This window comes from Phyllobates terribilis, unplaced genomic scaffold, assembly GCF_046119375.1.
Source record: "Phyllobates terribilis strain yellow unplaced genomic scaffold, ASM4611937v1 Scaffold_109__1_contigs__length_5621821, whole genome shotgun sequence".
NCBI classification, from domain to species: domain Eukaryota; kingdom Metazoa; phylum Chordata; class Amphibia; order Anura; family Dendrobatidae; genus Phyllobates; species Phyllobates terribilis.
In genome coordinates this window covers 3,464,116-3,478,050 of record NW_027362869.1, presented here as the reverse complement: position 1 = coordinate 3,478,050, position 13,935 = coordinate 3,464,116, and positions in this window count along the sequence as shown.

Sequence of the window (13,935 nt, the reverse complement as noted above, 5' to 3'; positions counted from 1 at the left end):
GGGGGGAAATTTGAAAAAAAGTTTTAAATTTTTTTTTTTCTGGACTTAGAAAATTTTCACACATGTCTCAGACTTCCAGAGAGGGGATCATGTCTGTAAGCGCATCCGATTTCAGTTCCAGAGCGATTCACCCGATGAGTCCTTCATACTTAGTCGTTTTTTGCAAAATTTCTCACTTTTTGAAAATTTCACTTTTTTGTGAAAATCTCCGCTAAATGAGGTTATAGTATGTTAGAGGGCATCCCAGGAGGGCTCCAAATGTGTGGGTAAAATATATATCCCTTGGGGGAAATTTGAAAAAAAGTTGAAAAATTTTTTTTTTCTGGACTTAGAAAATTTTCACACATGTGTAAGACTTCCAGAGAGGGGAGCATGTCTGTAAGCGCATCCGATTTCAGTTCCAGAGCGTTTCACCCCATGAGTCCTTCATACTTAGTCGTTTCTTGCAAAATTTCTGACTTTTTGAAAATTTCACTTTTTTGTGAAAATCTCCGCTAAATGAGGTTATAGTATGTTAGAGGGCATCCCAGGAGGGCTCTAAATGTGTGCGTAAAATATATATCCCTTGGGGGGAAATTTGAAAAAAAGTTGAAAATTTTTTTTTTCTGGACTTAGAAAATTTTCACACATGTCTCAAACTTCCAGAGAGGGGAGCATGTCTGTAAGCGCATCCAATTTCAGTTCCAGAGCGTTTCACCCGATGAGTCCTTCATACTTAGTCGTTTTTTGGAAAAATTTCCACTTTTTGAAAATTTCACTTTTTTGTGAAAATCTCCGCTAAATGAGGTTATAGTATGTTAGAGGGCATCCCAGGAGGGCTCCAAATATGTGGGTAAAATATATATCCCTTGGGGGAAATTTGAAAAAAAGTTGAAAAAATTTTTTTTTCTGGACTTTGAAAATTTTCACACATGTGTAAGACGTCCAGAGAGGGGAGCATGTCTGTAAGCGCATCCGATTTCAGTTCCAGAGCGTTTCACCCGATGAGTCCTTCATACTTAGTCGTTTCTTGCAAAATTTCTGACTTTTGGAAAATTTCACTTTTTTGTGAAAATCTCCGCTAAATGAGGTCATAGTATGTTAGAGGGCATCCCAGGAGGGCTCCAAATGTGTGGGTAAAATATATATCCCTTGAGGGGAAATTTGATTAAAAGTTGAAAAAAATTTTTTTTTCTGGACTTAGAAAATTTTCACACATGTCTCAGACTTCCAGAGAGGGGAGCATGTCAGTGCGCGCATCCGATTTCAGTTCCAGAGCGATTTACCCGATGAGTCCTTCATACTTAGTCGTTTTTTGCAAAATTTCTGACTTTTTGAAAATTTCACTTTTTTTGTGAAAATCTCCACTAAATGAGGTTATAGTATGTTTAAGGGCATCCCAGGAGGGCTCCAAATGTGTGGGTAAAATATATATCCCTTGTGGGGAAATTTGAAAAAAAGTTGAAAAAAATTTATTTTCTTGACTTTGAAAATTTTCACACATGTCTCAGACTTCCAGAGAGGGGAGCATGTCTGTAAGCGCATCCGATTTCAGTTCCAGAGCGTTTCACCCGATGAGTCCTTCATACTTAGTCGTTTTTTGGAAAAATTTCCACTTTTTGAAAATTTCACTTTTTTGTGAAAATCTCCGCTAAATGAGGTTATAGTATGTTAGAGGGCATCCCAGGAGGGCTCCAAATGTGTGGGTAAAATATATATCCCTTGGGGGAAATTTGAAAAAAAGTTGAAAAAATTTTTTTTTCTGGACTTTGAAAATTTTCACACATGTGTAAGACGTCCAGAGAGGGGAGCATGTCTGTAAGCGCATCCGATTTCAGTTCCAGAGCGTTTCACCCGATGAGTCCTTCATACTTAGTCGTTTCTTGCAAAATTTCTGACTTTTGGAAAATTTCACTTTTTTGTGAAAATCTCCGCTAAATGAGGTTATAGTATGTTAGAGGGCATCCCAGGAGGGCTCCAAATGTGTGGGTAAAATATATATCCCTTGAGGGGAAATTTGAAAAAAAGTTGAAAAAAATTTTTTTTTCTGGACTTAGAAAATTTTCACACATGTCTCAGACTTCCAGAGAGGGGAGCATGTCTGTAAGCGCATCCGATTTCAGTTCCAGAGCGTTTCACCCGATGAGTCCTTCATACTTAGTCGTTTTTTGCAAAATTTCTGACTTTTTGAAAATTTCACTTTTTTGTGAAAATCTCCGCTAAATGAGGTTATAGTATGTTAGAGGGCATCCCAGGAGGGCTCCAAATGTGTGGGTAAAATATATATCCCTTGGGGGGAAATTTGAAAAAAAGTTGAAAAAATTTTCTTTTCTGGACTTAGAAAATTTTCACACATGTGTAAGACTTCCAGAGAGGGGAGCATGTCTGTAAGCGCATCCGATTTCAGTTTCAGAGCGTTTCACCCGATGAGTCCTTCATACTTAGTCGTTTTTTGGAAAAATTTCCACTTTTTGAAAATTTCACTTTTTTGTGAAAATCTCCGCTAAATGAGGTTATAGTATGTTAGAGGGCATCCCAGGAGGGCTCCAAATGTGTGGGTAAAATATATATCCCTTGAGGGGAAATTTGAAAAAAAGTTGAAAATTTTTTTTTTTCTGGACTTAGAAAATTTTCACACATGTCTCAGACTTCCAGAGAGGGGAGCATGTCTGTAAGCGCATCCGATTTCAGTTCCAGAGCGTTTCACCCCATGAGTCCTTCATACTTAGTCGTTTCTTGCAAAATTTCTGACTTTTTGAAAATTTCACTTTTTTGTGAAAATCTCCGCTAAATGAGGTTATAGTATGTTAGAGGGCATCCCAGGAGGGCTCCAAATGTGTGGGTAAAATATATATCCCTTGGGGGAAATTTGAAAAAAAGTTGAAAAATTTTTTTTTTCTGTACTTTGAAAATTTTCACACATGTGTAAGACGTCCAGAGAGGGGAGCATGTCTGTAAGCGCATCCGATTTCAGTTCCAGAGCGTTTCACCCGATGAGTCCTTCATACTTAGTCGTTTCTTGCAAAATTTCTGACTTTTGGAAAATTTCACTTTTTTGTGAAAATCTCCGCTAAATGAGGTCATAGTATGTTAGAGGGCATCCCAGGAGGGCTCCAAATGTGTGGGTAAAATATACATCCCTTGAGGGGAAATTTGAATAAAAGTTGAAAAAAATTTTTTTTTCTGGACTTAGAAAATTTTCACACATGTCTCAGACTTCCAGAGAGGGGAGCATGTCAGTGCGCGCATCCGATTTCAGTTCCAGAGCGATTTACCCGATGAGTCCTTCATACTTAGTCGTTTTTTGCAAAATTTCTGACTTTTTGAAAATTTCACTTTTTTTGTGAAAATCTCCGCTAAATGAGGTTATAGTATGTTAGAGGGCATCCCAGGAGGGCTCCACATGTGTGGGTAAAATATATATCCCTTGGGGGGAAATTTGAAAAAAAGTTAAAAATTATTTTTTTTCTGGACTTAGAAAATTTTCACACATGTCTCAGACTTCCAGAGAGGGGAGCATGTTAGTGCGCGCATCCGATTTCAGTTCCAGAGCGTTTCACCCGATGAGTCCTTCATACTTAGTCGTTTTTTGCAAAATTTCTGACTTTTTGAAAATTTCACTTTTTTGTGAAAATCTCCGCTAAATGAGGTTATAGTATGTTAGAGGGCATCCCAGGAGGGCTCCAAATGTGTGGGTAAAATATATATCCCTTGGGGGGAAATTTGAAAAAAAGTTGAAAAAATTTTCTTTTCTGGACTTAGAAAATTTTCACACATGTGTAAGACTTCCAGAGAGGGGAGCATGTCTGTAAGCGCATCCGATTTCAGTTTCAGAGCGTTTCACCCGATGAGTCCTTCATACTTAGTCGTTTTTTGGAAAAATTTCCACTTTTTGAAAATTTCACTTTTTTGTGAAAATCTCCGCTAAATGAGGTTATAGTATGTTAGAGGGCATCCCAGGAGGGCTCCAAATGTGTGGGTAAAATATATATCCCTTGAGGGGAAATTTGAAAAAAAGTTGAAAAAATTTTTTTTTCTGGACTTAGAAAATTTTCACACATGTCTCAGACTTCCAGAGAGGGGAGCATGTCTGTAAGCGCATCCGATTTCAGTTCCAGAGCGTTTCACCCCATGAGTCCTTCATACTTAGTCGTTTCTTGCAAAATTTCTGACTTTTTGAAAATTTCACTTTTTTGTGAAAATCTCCGCTAAATGAGGTCATAGTATGTTAGAGGGCATCCCAGGAGGGCTCCAAATGTGTGGGTAAAATATATATCCCTTGGGGGAAATTTGAAAAAAAGTTGAAAAATTTTTTTTTTCTGGACTTTGAAAATTTTCACACATGTGTAAGACGTCCAGAGAGGGGAGCATGTCTGTAAGCGCATCCGATTTCAGTTCCAGAGCGTTTCACCCGATGAGTCCTTCATACTTAGTCGTTTCTTGCAAAATTTCTGACTTTTGGAAAATTTCACTTTTTTGTGAAAATCTCCGCTAAATGAGGTCATAGTATGTTAGAGGGCATCCCAGGAGGGCTCCAAATGTGTGGGTAAAATATACATCCCTTGAGGGGAAATTTGAATAAAAGTTGAAAAAAATTTTTTTTTATGGACTTAGAAAATTTTCACACATGTCTCAGACTTCCAGAGAGGGGAGCATGTCAGTGCGCGCATCCGATTTCAGTTCCAGAGCGATTTACCCGATGAGTCCTTCATACTTAGTCGTTTTTTGCAAAATTTCTGACTTTTTGAAAATTTCACTTTTTTTGTGAAAATCTCCGCTAAATGAGGTTATAGTATGTTAGAGGGCATCCCAGGAGGGCTCCACATGTGTGGGTAAAATATATATCCCTTGGGGGGAAATTTGAAAAAAAGTTGAAAAAATTTTTTTTTCTGGACTTAGAAAATTTTCACACATGTCTCAGACTTCCAGAGAGGGGAGCATATCTGTAAGCACATCTGATTTCAGTTCCAAAGCGTTTCACCCGATGAGTCCTTCATACTTAGTCGTTTTTTGGAAAAATTTCCACTTTTTGAAAATTTCACTTTTTTGTGAAAATCTCCGCTAAATGAGGTTATAGTATGTTAGAGGGCATCCCAGGAGGGCTCCAAATGTGTGGGTAAAATATATATCCCTTGTGGGGAAATTTGAAAAAAAGTTAAAAATTTTTTTTTTTCTGGACAGAAAATTTTCACACATGTCTCAGACTTCCAGAGAGGGGAGCATGTCTGTAAGCGCATCCGATTTCAGTTCCAGAGCGTTTCACCCGATGAGTCCTTCATACTTAGTCGTTTCTTGCAAAATTTCTGACTTTTGGAAAATTTCACTTTTTTGTGAAAATCTCCGCTAAATGAGGTTATAGTATGTTAGAGGGCATCCCAGGAGGGCTCCAAATGTGTGGGTAAAATATATATCCCTTGGGGGAAATTTGAAAAAAAGTTGAAAAATTTTTTTTTCTGGACTTAGAAAATTTTCACACATATCTCAGACTTCCAGAGAGGGGAGCATGTCAGTGCGCGCATCCGATTTCAGTTCCAGAGCGATTTACCCGATGAGTCCTTCATACTTAGTCGTTTTTTGCAAAATTTCTGACTTTTTGAAAATTTCACTTTTTTTGTGAAAATCTCCGCTAAATGAGGTTATAGTATGTTAGAGGGCATCCCAGGAGGGCTCCACATGTGTGGGTAAAATATATATCCCTTGGGGGGAAATTTGAAAAAAAGTTAAAAATTATTTTTTTTCTGGACTTAGAAAATTTTCACACATGTCTCAGACTTCCAGAGAGGGGAGCATGTTAGTGCGCGCATCCGATTTCAGTTCCAGAGCGTTTCACCCGATGAGTCCTTCATACTTAGTCGTTTTTTGCAAAATTTCTGACTTTTTGAAAATTTCACTTTTTTGTGAAAATCTCCGCTAAATGAGGTTATAGTATGTTAGAGGGCATCCCAGGAGGGCTCCAAATGTGTGGGTAAAATATATATCCCTTGGGGGGAAATTTGAAAAAAAGTTGAAAAAATTTTCTTTTCTGGACTTAGAAAATTTTCACACATGTGTAAGACTTCCAGAGAGGGGAGCATGTCTGTAAGCGCATCTGATTTCAGTTTCAGAGCGTTTCACCCGATGAGTCCTTCATACTTAGTCGTTTTTTGGAAAAATTTCCACTTTTTGAAAATTTCACTTTTTTGTGAAAATCTCCGCTAAATGAGGTTATAGTATGTTAGAGGGCATCCCAGGAGGGCTCCAAATGTGTGGGTAAAATATATATCCCTTGAGGGGAAATTTGAAAAAAAGTTGAAAAATTTTTTTTTTCTGGACTTAGAAAATTTTCACACATGTCTCAGACTTCCAGAGAGGGGAGCATGTCTGTAAGCGCATCCGATTTCAGTTCCAGAGCGTTTCACCCCATGAGTCCTTCATACTTAGTCGTTTCTTGCAAAATTTCTGACTTTTTGAAAATTTCACTTTTTTGTGAAAATCTCCGCTAAATGAGGTTATAGTATGTTAGAGGGCATCCCAGGAGGGCTCCAAATGTGTGGGTAAAATATATATCCCTTGGGGGAAATTTGAAAAAAAGTTGAAAATTTTTTTTTTTCTGGACTTTGAAAATTTTCACACATGTGTAAGACGTCCAGAGAGGGGAGCATGTCTGTAAGCGCATCCGATTTCAGTTCCAGAGCGTTTCACCCGATGAGTCCTTCATACTTAGTCGTTTCTTGCAAAATTTCTGACTTTTGGAAAATTTCACTTTTTTGTGAAAATCTCCGCTAAATGAGGTCATAGTATGTTAGAGGGCATCCCAGGAGGGCTCCAAATGTGTGGGTAAAATATACATCCCTTGAGGGGAAATTTGAATAAAAGTTGAAAAAAAATTTTTTTTCTGGACTTAGAAAATTTTCACACATGTCTCAGACTTCCAGAGAGGGGAGCATGTCAGTGCGCGCATCCGATTTCAGTTCCAGAGCGATTTACCCGATGAGTCCTTCATACTTAGTCGTTTTTTGCAAAATTTCTGACTTTTTGAAAATTTCACTTTTTTTATGAAAATCTCTGCTAAATGAGGTTATAGTATGTTAGAGGGCATCCCAGGAGGGCTCCACATGTGTGGGTAAAATATATATCCCTTGGGGGGAAATTTGAAAAAAAGTTGAAAAAATTTTTTTTTCTGGACTTAGAAAATTTTCACACATGTCTCAGACTTCCAGAGAGGGGAGCATATCTGTAAGCACATCTGATTTCAGTTCCAAAGCGTTTCACCCGATGAGTCCTTCATACTTAGTCGTTTTTTGGAAAAATTTCCACTTTTTGAAAATTTCACTTTTTTGTGAAAATCTCCGCTAAATGAGGTTATAGTATGTTAGAGGGCATCCCAGGAGGGCTCCAAATGTGTGGGTAAAATATATATCCCTTGTGGGGAAATTTGAAAAAAAGTTAAAAATTTTTTTTTTTCTGGACAGAAAATTTTCACACATGTCTCAGACTTCCAGAGAGGGGAGCATGTCTGTAAGCGCATCCGATTTCAGTTCCAGAGCGTTTCACCCGATGAGTCCTTCATACTTAGTCTTTTTTTGCAAAATTTCTCACTTTTTGAAAATTTCACTTTTTTGTGAAAATCTCCGCTAAATGAGGTTATAGTATGTTAGAGGGCATCCCAGGAGGGCTCCAAATGTTTGGGTAAAATATGTATCCCTTGGGGGAAATTTGAAAAAAAGTTGAAAAATTTTGTTTTGCTGGACTTAGAAAATTTTCACACATGTGTAAGACTTCCAGAGAGGGGAGCATGTCTGTAAGCGCATCCGATTTCAGTTCCAGAGCGCTTCACCCAATGAGTCCTTCATACTTAGTCGTTTTTTGGAAAAATTTCCACTTTTTGAAAATTTCACTTTTTTGTGAAAATCTCCGCTAAATGAGGTTATAGTATGTTAGATGGCATCCCAGGAGGGCTCCAAATGTGTGGGTAAAATATATATCCCTTGAGGGGAAATTTGAAAAAAAGTTGAAAAATTTTTTTTTTCTGGACTTAGAAAATTTTCACACAGGTCTCAGACTTCCAGAGAGGGGAGCATGTCAGTGCGCGCATCCGATTTCAGTTCCAGAGCGATTCACCCGATGAGTCCTTCATACTTAGTCGTTTTTTGCAAAATTTCTGACTTTTTGAAAATTTCACTTTTTTGTGAAAATCTCCGCTAAATGAGGTTATACTATGTTAGAGGGTATCCCAGGAGGGCTCCAAATGTGTGGGTAAAATATATATCCCTTGGGGGGAAATTTGAAAAAAAGTTTTAAATTTTTTTTTTTCTGGACTTAGAAAATTTTCACACATGTCTCAGACTTCCAGAGAGGGGATCATGTCTGTAAGCGCATCCGATTTCAGTTCCAGAGCGATTCACCCGATGAGTCCTTCATACTTAGTCGTTTTTTGCAAAATTTCTCACTTTTTGAAAATTTCACTTTTTTGTGAAAATCTCCGCTAAATGAGGTTATAGTATGTTAGAGGGCATCCCAGGAGGGCTCCAAATGTGTGGGTAAAATATATATCCCTTGGGGGAAATTTGAAAAAAAGTTGAAAAATTTTTTTTTTCTGGACTTAGAAAATTTTCACACATGTGTAAGACTTCCAGAGAGGGGAGCATGTCTGTAAGCGCATCCGATTTCAGTTCCAGAGCGTTTCACCCCATGAGTCCTTCATACTTAGTCGTTTCTTGCAAAATTTCTGACTTTTTGAAAATTTCACTTTTTTGTGAAAATCTCCGCTAAATGAGGTTATAGTATGTTAGAGGGCATCCCAGGAGGGCTCCAAATGTCTGGGTAAAATATATATCCCTTGGGGGAAATTTGAAAAAAAGTTGAAAAATTTTTTTTTTCTGGACTTTGAAAATTTTCACACATGTGTAAGACGTCCAGAGAGGGGAGCATGTCTGTAAGCGCATCCGATTTCAGTTCCAGAGCGTTTCACCAGATGAGTCCTTCATACTTAGTCGTTTCTTGCAAAATTTCTGACTTTTGGAAAATTTCACTTTTTTGTGAAAATCTCCGCTAAATGAGGTTATAGTATGTTAGAGGGCATCCCAGGAGGGCTCCAAATGTGTGGGTAAAATATATATCCCTTGGGGGAAATTTGAAAAAAAGTTGAAAAATTTTTTTTTTCTGGACTTAGAAAATTTTCACACATGTGTAAGACTTCCAGAGAGGGGAGCATGTCTGTAAGCGCATCCGATTTCAGTTCCAGAGCGTTTCACCCGATGAGTCCTTCATACTTAGTCGTTTTTTGGAAAAATTTCCACTTTTTGAAAATTTCACTTTTTTGTGAAAATCTCCGCTAAATGAGGTTATAGTATGTTAGAGGGCATCCCAGGAGGGCTCCAAATGTGTGGGTAAAATATATATCCCTTGTGGGGAAATTTGAAAAAAAGTTAAAAAATTTTTTTTTTCTGGACTTAGAAAATTTTCACACAGGTCTCAGACTTCCAGAGAGGGGAGCATGTCAGTGCGCGCATCCGATTTCAGTTCCAGAGCGATTCACCCGATGAGTCCTTCATACTTAGTCGTTTTTTGCAAAATTTCTGACTTTTTGAAAATTTCACTTTTTTGTGAAAATCTCCGCTAAATGAGGTTATAGTATGTTAGAGGGTATCCCAGGAGGGCTCCAAATGTGTGGGTAAAATATATATCCCTTGGGGGGAAATTTGAAAAAAAGTTTTAAATTTTTTTTTTTCTGGACTTTGAAAATTTTCACACATGTCTCAGACTTCCAGAGAGGGGAGCATGTCTGTAAGCGCATCCGATTTCAGTTCCAGAGCGATTCACCCTATGAGCCCTTCATACTTAGTCGTTTTTTGGAAAAATTTCCACTTTTTGAAAATTTCACTTTTTTGTGAAAATCTCCGCTAAATGAGGTTATAGTATGTTAGAGGGCATCCCAGGAGGGCTCCAAATGTGTGGGTAAAATATATATCCCTTGTGGGGAAATTTGAAAAAAAGTTAAAAAATTTTTTTTTTCTGGACATAGAAAATTTTCACACATGTCTCAGACTTCCAGAGAGGGGAGCATGTCTGTAAGCGCATCCGATTTCAGTTCCAGAGCGTTTCACCCGATGAGTCCTTCATACTTAGTCGTTTCTTGCAAAATTTCTGACTTTTTGAAAATTTCACTTTTTTGTGAAAATCTCCGCTAAATGAGGTTATAGTATGTTAGACGGCATCCCAGGAGGGCTCCAAATGTGTGGGTAAAATATATATCCCTTGGGGGAAATTTGAAAAAAAGTTGAAAAAAATTTTTTTTCTGGACTTTGAAAATTTTCACACATGTGTAAGACGTCCAGAGAGGGGAGCATGTCTGTAAGCACATCCGATTTCAGTTCCAGAGCGTTTCACCCGATGAGTCCTTCATACTTAGTCGTTTCTTGCAAAATTTCTGACTTTTGGAAAATTTCACTTTTTTGTGAAAATCTCCGCTAAATGAGGTCATAGTATGTTAGAGGGCATCCCAGGAGGGCTCCAAATGTGTGGGTAAAATATACATCCCTTGAGGGGAAATTTGAATAAAAGTTGAAAAAATTTTTTTTTTCTGGACTTAGAAAATTTTCACACATGTCTCAGACTTCCAGAGAGGGGAGCATGTCAGTGCGCGCATCCGATTTCAGTTCCAGAGCGATTTACCCGATGAGTCCTTCATACTTAGTCGTTTTTTGCAAAATTTCTGACTTTTTGAAAATTTCACTTTTTTTGTGAAAATCTCCGCTAAATGAGGTTATAGTATGTTAGAGGGCATCCCAGGAGGGCTCCACATGTGTGGGTAAAATATATATCCCTTGGGGGGAAATTTGAAAAAAAGTTAAAAATTATTTTTTTTCTGGACTTAGAAAATTTTCACACATGTCTCAGACTTCCAGAGAGGGGAGCATGTTAGTGCGCGCATCCGATTTCAGTTCCAGAGCGTTTCACCCGATGAGTCCTTCATACTTAGTCGTTTTTTGCAAAATTTCTGACTTTTTGAAAATTTCACTTTTTTGTGAAAATCTCCGCTAAATGAGGTTATAGTATGTTAGAGGGCATCCCAGGAGGGCTCCAAATGTGTGGGTAAAATATATATCCCTTGGGGGGAAATTTGAAAAAAAGTTGAAAAAATTTTCTTTTCTGGACTTAGAAAATTTTCACACATGTGTAAGACTTCCAGAGAGGGGAGCATGTCTGTAAGCGCATCCGATTTCAGTTTCAGAGCGTTTCACCCGATGAGTCCTTCATACTTAGTCGTTTTTTGGAAAAATTTCCACTTTTTGAAAATTTCACTTTTTTGTGAAAATCTCCGCTAAATGAGGTTATAGTATGTTAGAGGGCATCCCAGGAGGGCTCCAAATGTGTGGGTAAAATATATATCCCTTGAGGGGAAATTTGAAAAAAAGTTGAAAAATTTTTTTTTTCTGGACTTAGAAAATTTTCACACATGTCTCAGACTTCCAGAGAGGGGAGCATGTCTGTAAGCGCATCCGATTTCAGTTCCAGAGCGTTTCACCCCATGAGTCCTTCATACTTAGTCGTTTCTTGCAAAATTTCTGACTTTTTGAAAATTTCACTTTTTTGTGAAAATCTCCGCTAAATGAGGTTATAGTATGTTAGAGGGCATCCCAGGAGGGCTCCAAATGTGTGGGTAAAATATATATCCCTTGGGGGAAATTTGAAAAAAAGTTGAAAAATTTTTTTTTTCTGGACTTTGAAAATTTTCACACATGTGTAAGACGTCCAGAGAGGGGAGCATGTCTGTAAGCGCATCCGATTTCAGTTCCAGAGCGTTTCACCCGATGAGTCCTTCATACTTAGTCGTTTCTTGCAAAATTTCTGACTTTTGGAAAATTTCACTTTTTTGTGAAAATCTCCGCTAAATGAGGTCATAGTATGTTAGAGGGCATCCCAGGAGGGCTCCAAATGTGTGGGTAAAATATACATCCCTTGAGGGGAAATTTGAATAAAAGTTGAAAAAAATTTTTTTTTCTGGACTTTGAAAATTTTCACACATGTCTCAGACTTCCAGAGAGGGGAGCATGTCAGTGCGCGCATCCGATTTCAGTTCCAGAGCGATTTACCCGATGAGTCCTTCATACTTAGTCGTTTTTTGCAAAATTTCTGACTTTTTGAAAATTTCACTTTTTTTGTGAAAATCTCCGCTAAATGAGGTTATAGTATGTTAGAGGGCATCCCAGGAGGGCTCCACATGTGTGGGTAAAATATATATCCCTTGGGGGGAAATTTGAAAAAAAGTTGAAAAAAATTTTTTTTCTGGACTTAGAAAATTTTCACACATGTCTCAGACTTCCAGAGAGGGGAGCATATCTGTAAGCACATCTGATTTCAGTTCCAAAGCGTTTCACCCGATGAGTCCTTCATACTTAGTCGTTTTTTGGAAAAATTTCCACTTTTTGAAAATTTCACTTTTTTGTGAAAATCTCCGCTAAATGAGGTTATAGTATGTTAGAGGGCATCCCAGGAGGGCTCCAAATGTGTGGGTAAAATATATATCCCTTGTGGGGAAATTTGAAAAAAAGTTAAAAAATTTTTTTTTTCTGGACAGAAAATTTTCACACATGTCTCAGACTTCCAGAGAGGGGAGCATGTCTGTAAGCGCATCCGATTTCAGTTCCAGAGCGTTTCACCCGATGAGTCCTTCATACTTAGTCGTTTTTTGCAAAATTTCTCACTTTTTGAAAATTTCACTTTTTTGTGAAAATCTCCGCTAAATGAGGTTATAGTATGTTAGAGGGCATCCCAGGAGGGCTCCAAATGTTTGGGTAAAATATATATCCCTTGGGGGAAATTTGAAAAAAAGTTGAAAAATTTTGTTTTTCTGGACTTAGAAAATTTTCACACATGTGTAAGACTTCCAGAGAGGGGAGCATGTCTGTAAGCGCATCCGATTTCAGTTCCAGAGCGCTTCACCCGATGAGTCCTTCATACTTAGTCGTTTTTTGGAAAAATTTCCACTTTTTGAAAATTTCACTTTTTTGTGAAAATCTCCGCTAAATGAGGTTATAGTATGTTAGATGGCATCCCAGGAGGGCTCCAAATGTGTGGGTAAAATATATATCCCTTGAGGGGAAATTTGAAAAAAAGTTGAAAAATTTTTTTTTTCTGGACTTAGAAAATTTTCACACAGGTCTCAGACTTCCAGAGAGGGGAGCATGTCAGTACGCGCATCCGATTTCAGTTCCAGAGCGATTCACCCGATGAGTCCTTCATACTTAGTCGTTTTTTGCAAAATTTCTGACTTTTTGAAAATTTCACTTTTTTGTGAAAATCTCCGCTAAATGAGGTTATAGTATGTTAGAGGGTATCCCAGGAGGGCTCCAAATGTGTGGGTAAAATATATATCCCTTGGGGGGAAATTTGAAAAAAAGTTTTAAATTTTTTTTTTTCTGGACTTAGAAAATTTTCACACATGTCTCAGACTTCCAGAGAGGGGATCATGTCTGTAAGCGCATCCGATTTCAGTTCCAGAGCGATTCACCCGATGAGTCCTTCATACTTAGTCGTTTTTTGCAAAATTTCTCACTTTTTGAAAATTTCACTTTTTTGTGAAAATCTCCGCTAAATGAGGTTATAGTATGTTAGAGGGCATCCCAGGAGGGCTCCAAATGTGTGGGTAAAATATATATCCCTTGGGGGAAATTTGAAAAAAAGTTGAAAAATTTTTTTTTTCTGGACTTAGAAAATTTTCACACATGTGTAAGACTTCCAGAGAGGGGAGCATGTCTGTAAGCGCATCCGATTTCAGTTCCAGAGCGTTTCACCCCATGAGTCCTTCATACTTAGTCGTTTCTTGCAAAATTTCTGACTTTTTGAAAATTTCACTTTTTTGTGAAAATCTCCGCTAAATGAGGTTATAGTATGTTAGAGGGCATCCCAGGAGGGCTCCAAATGTGTGGGTAAAATATATATCCCTTGGGGGAAATTTGAAAAAAAGTTGAAAAA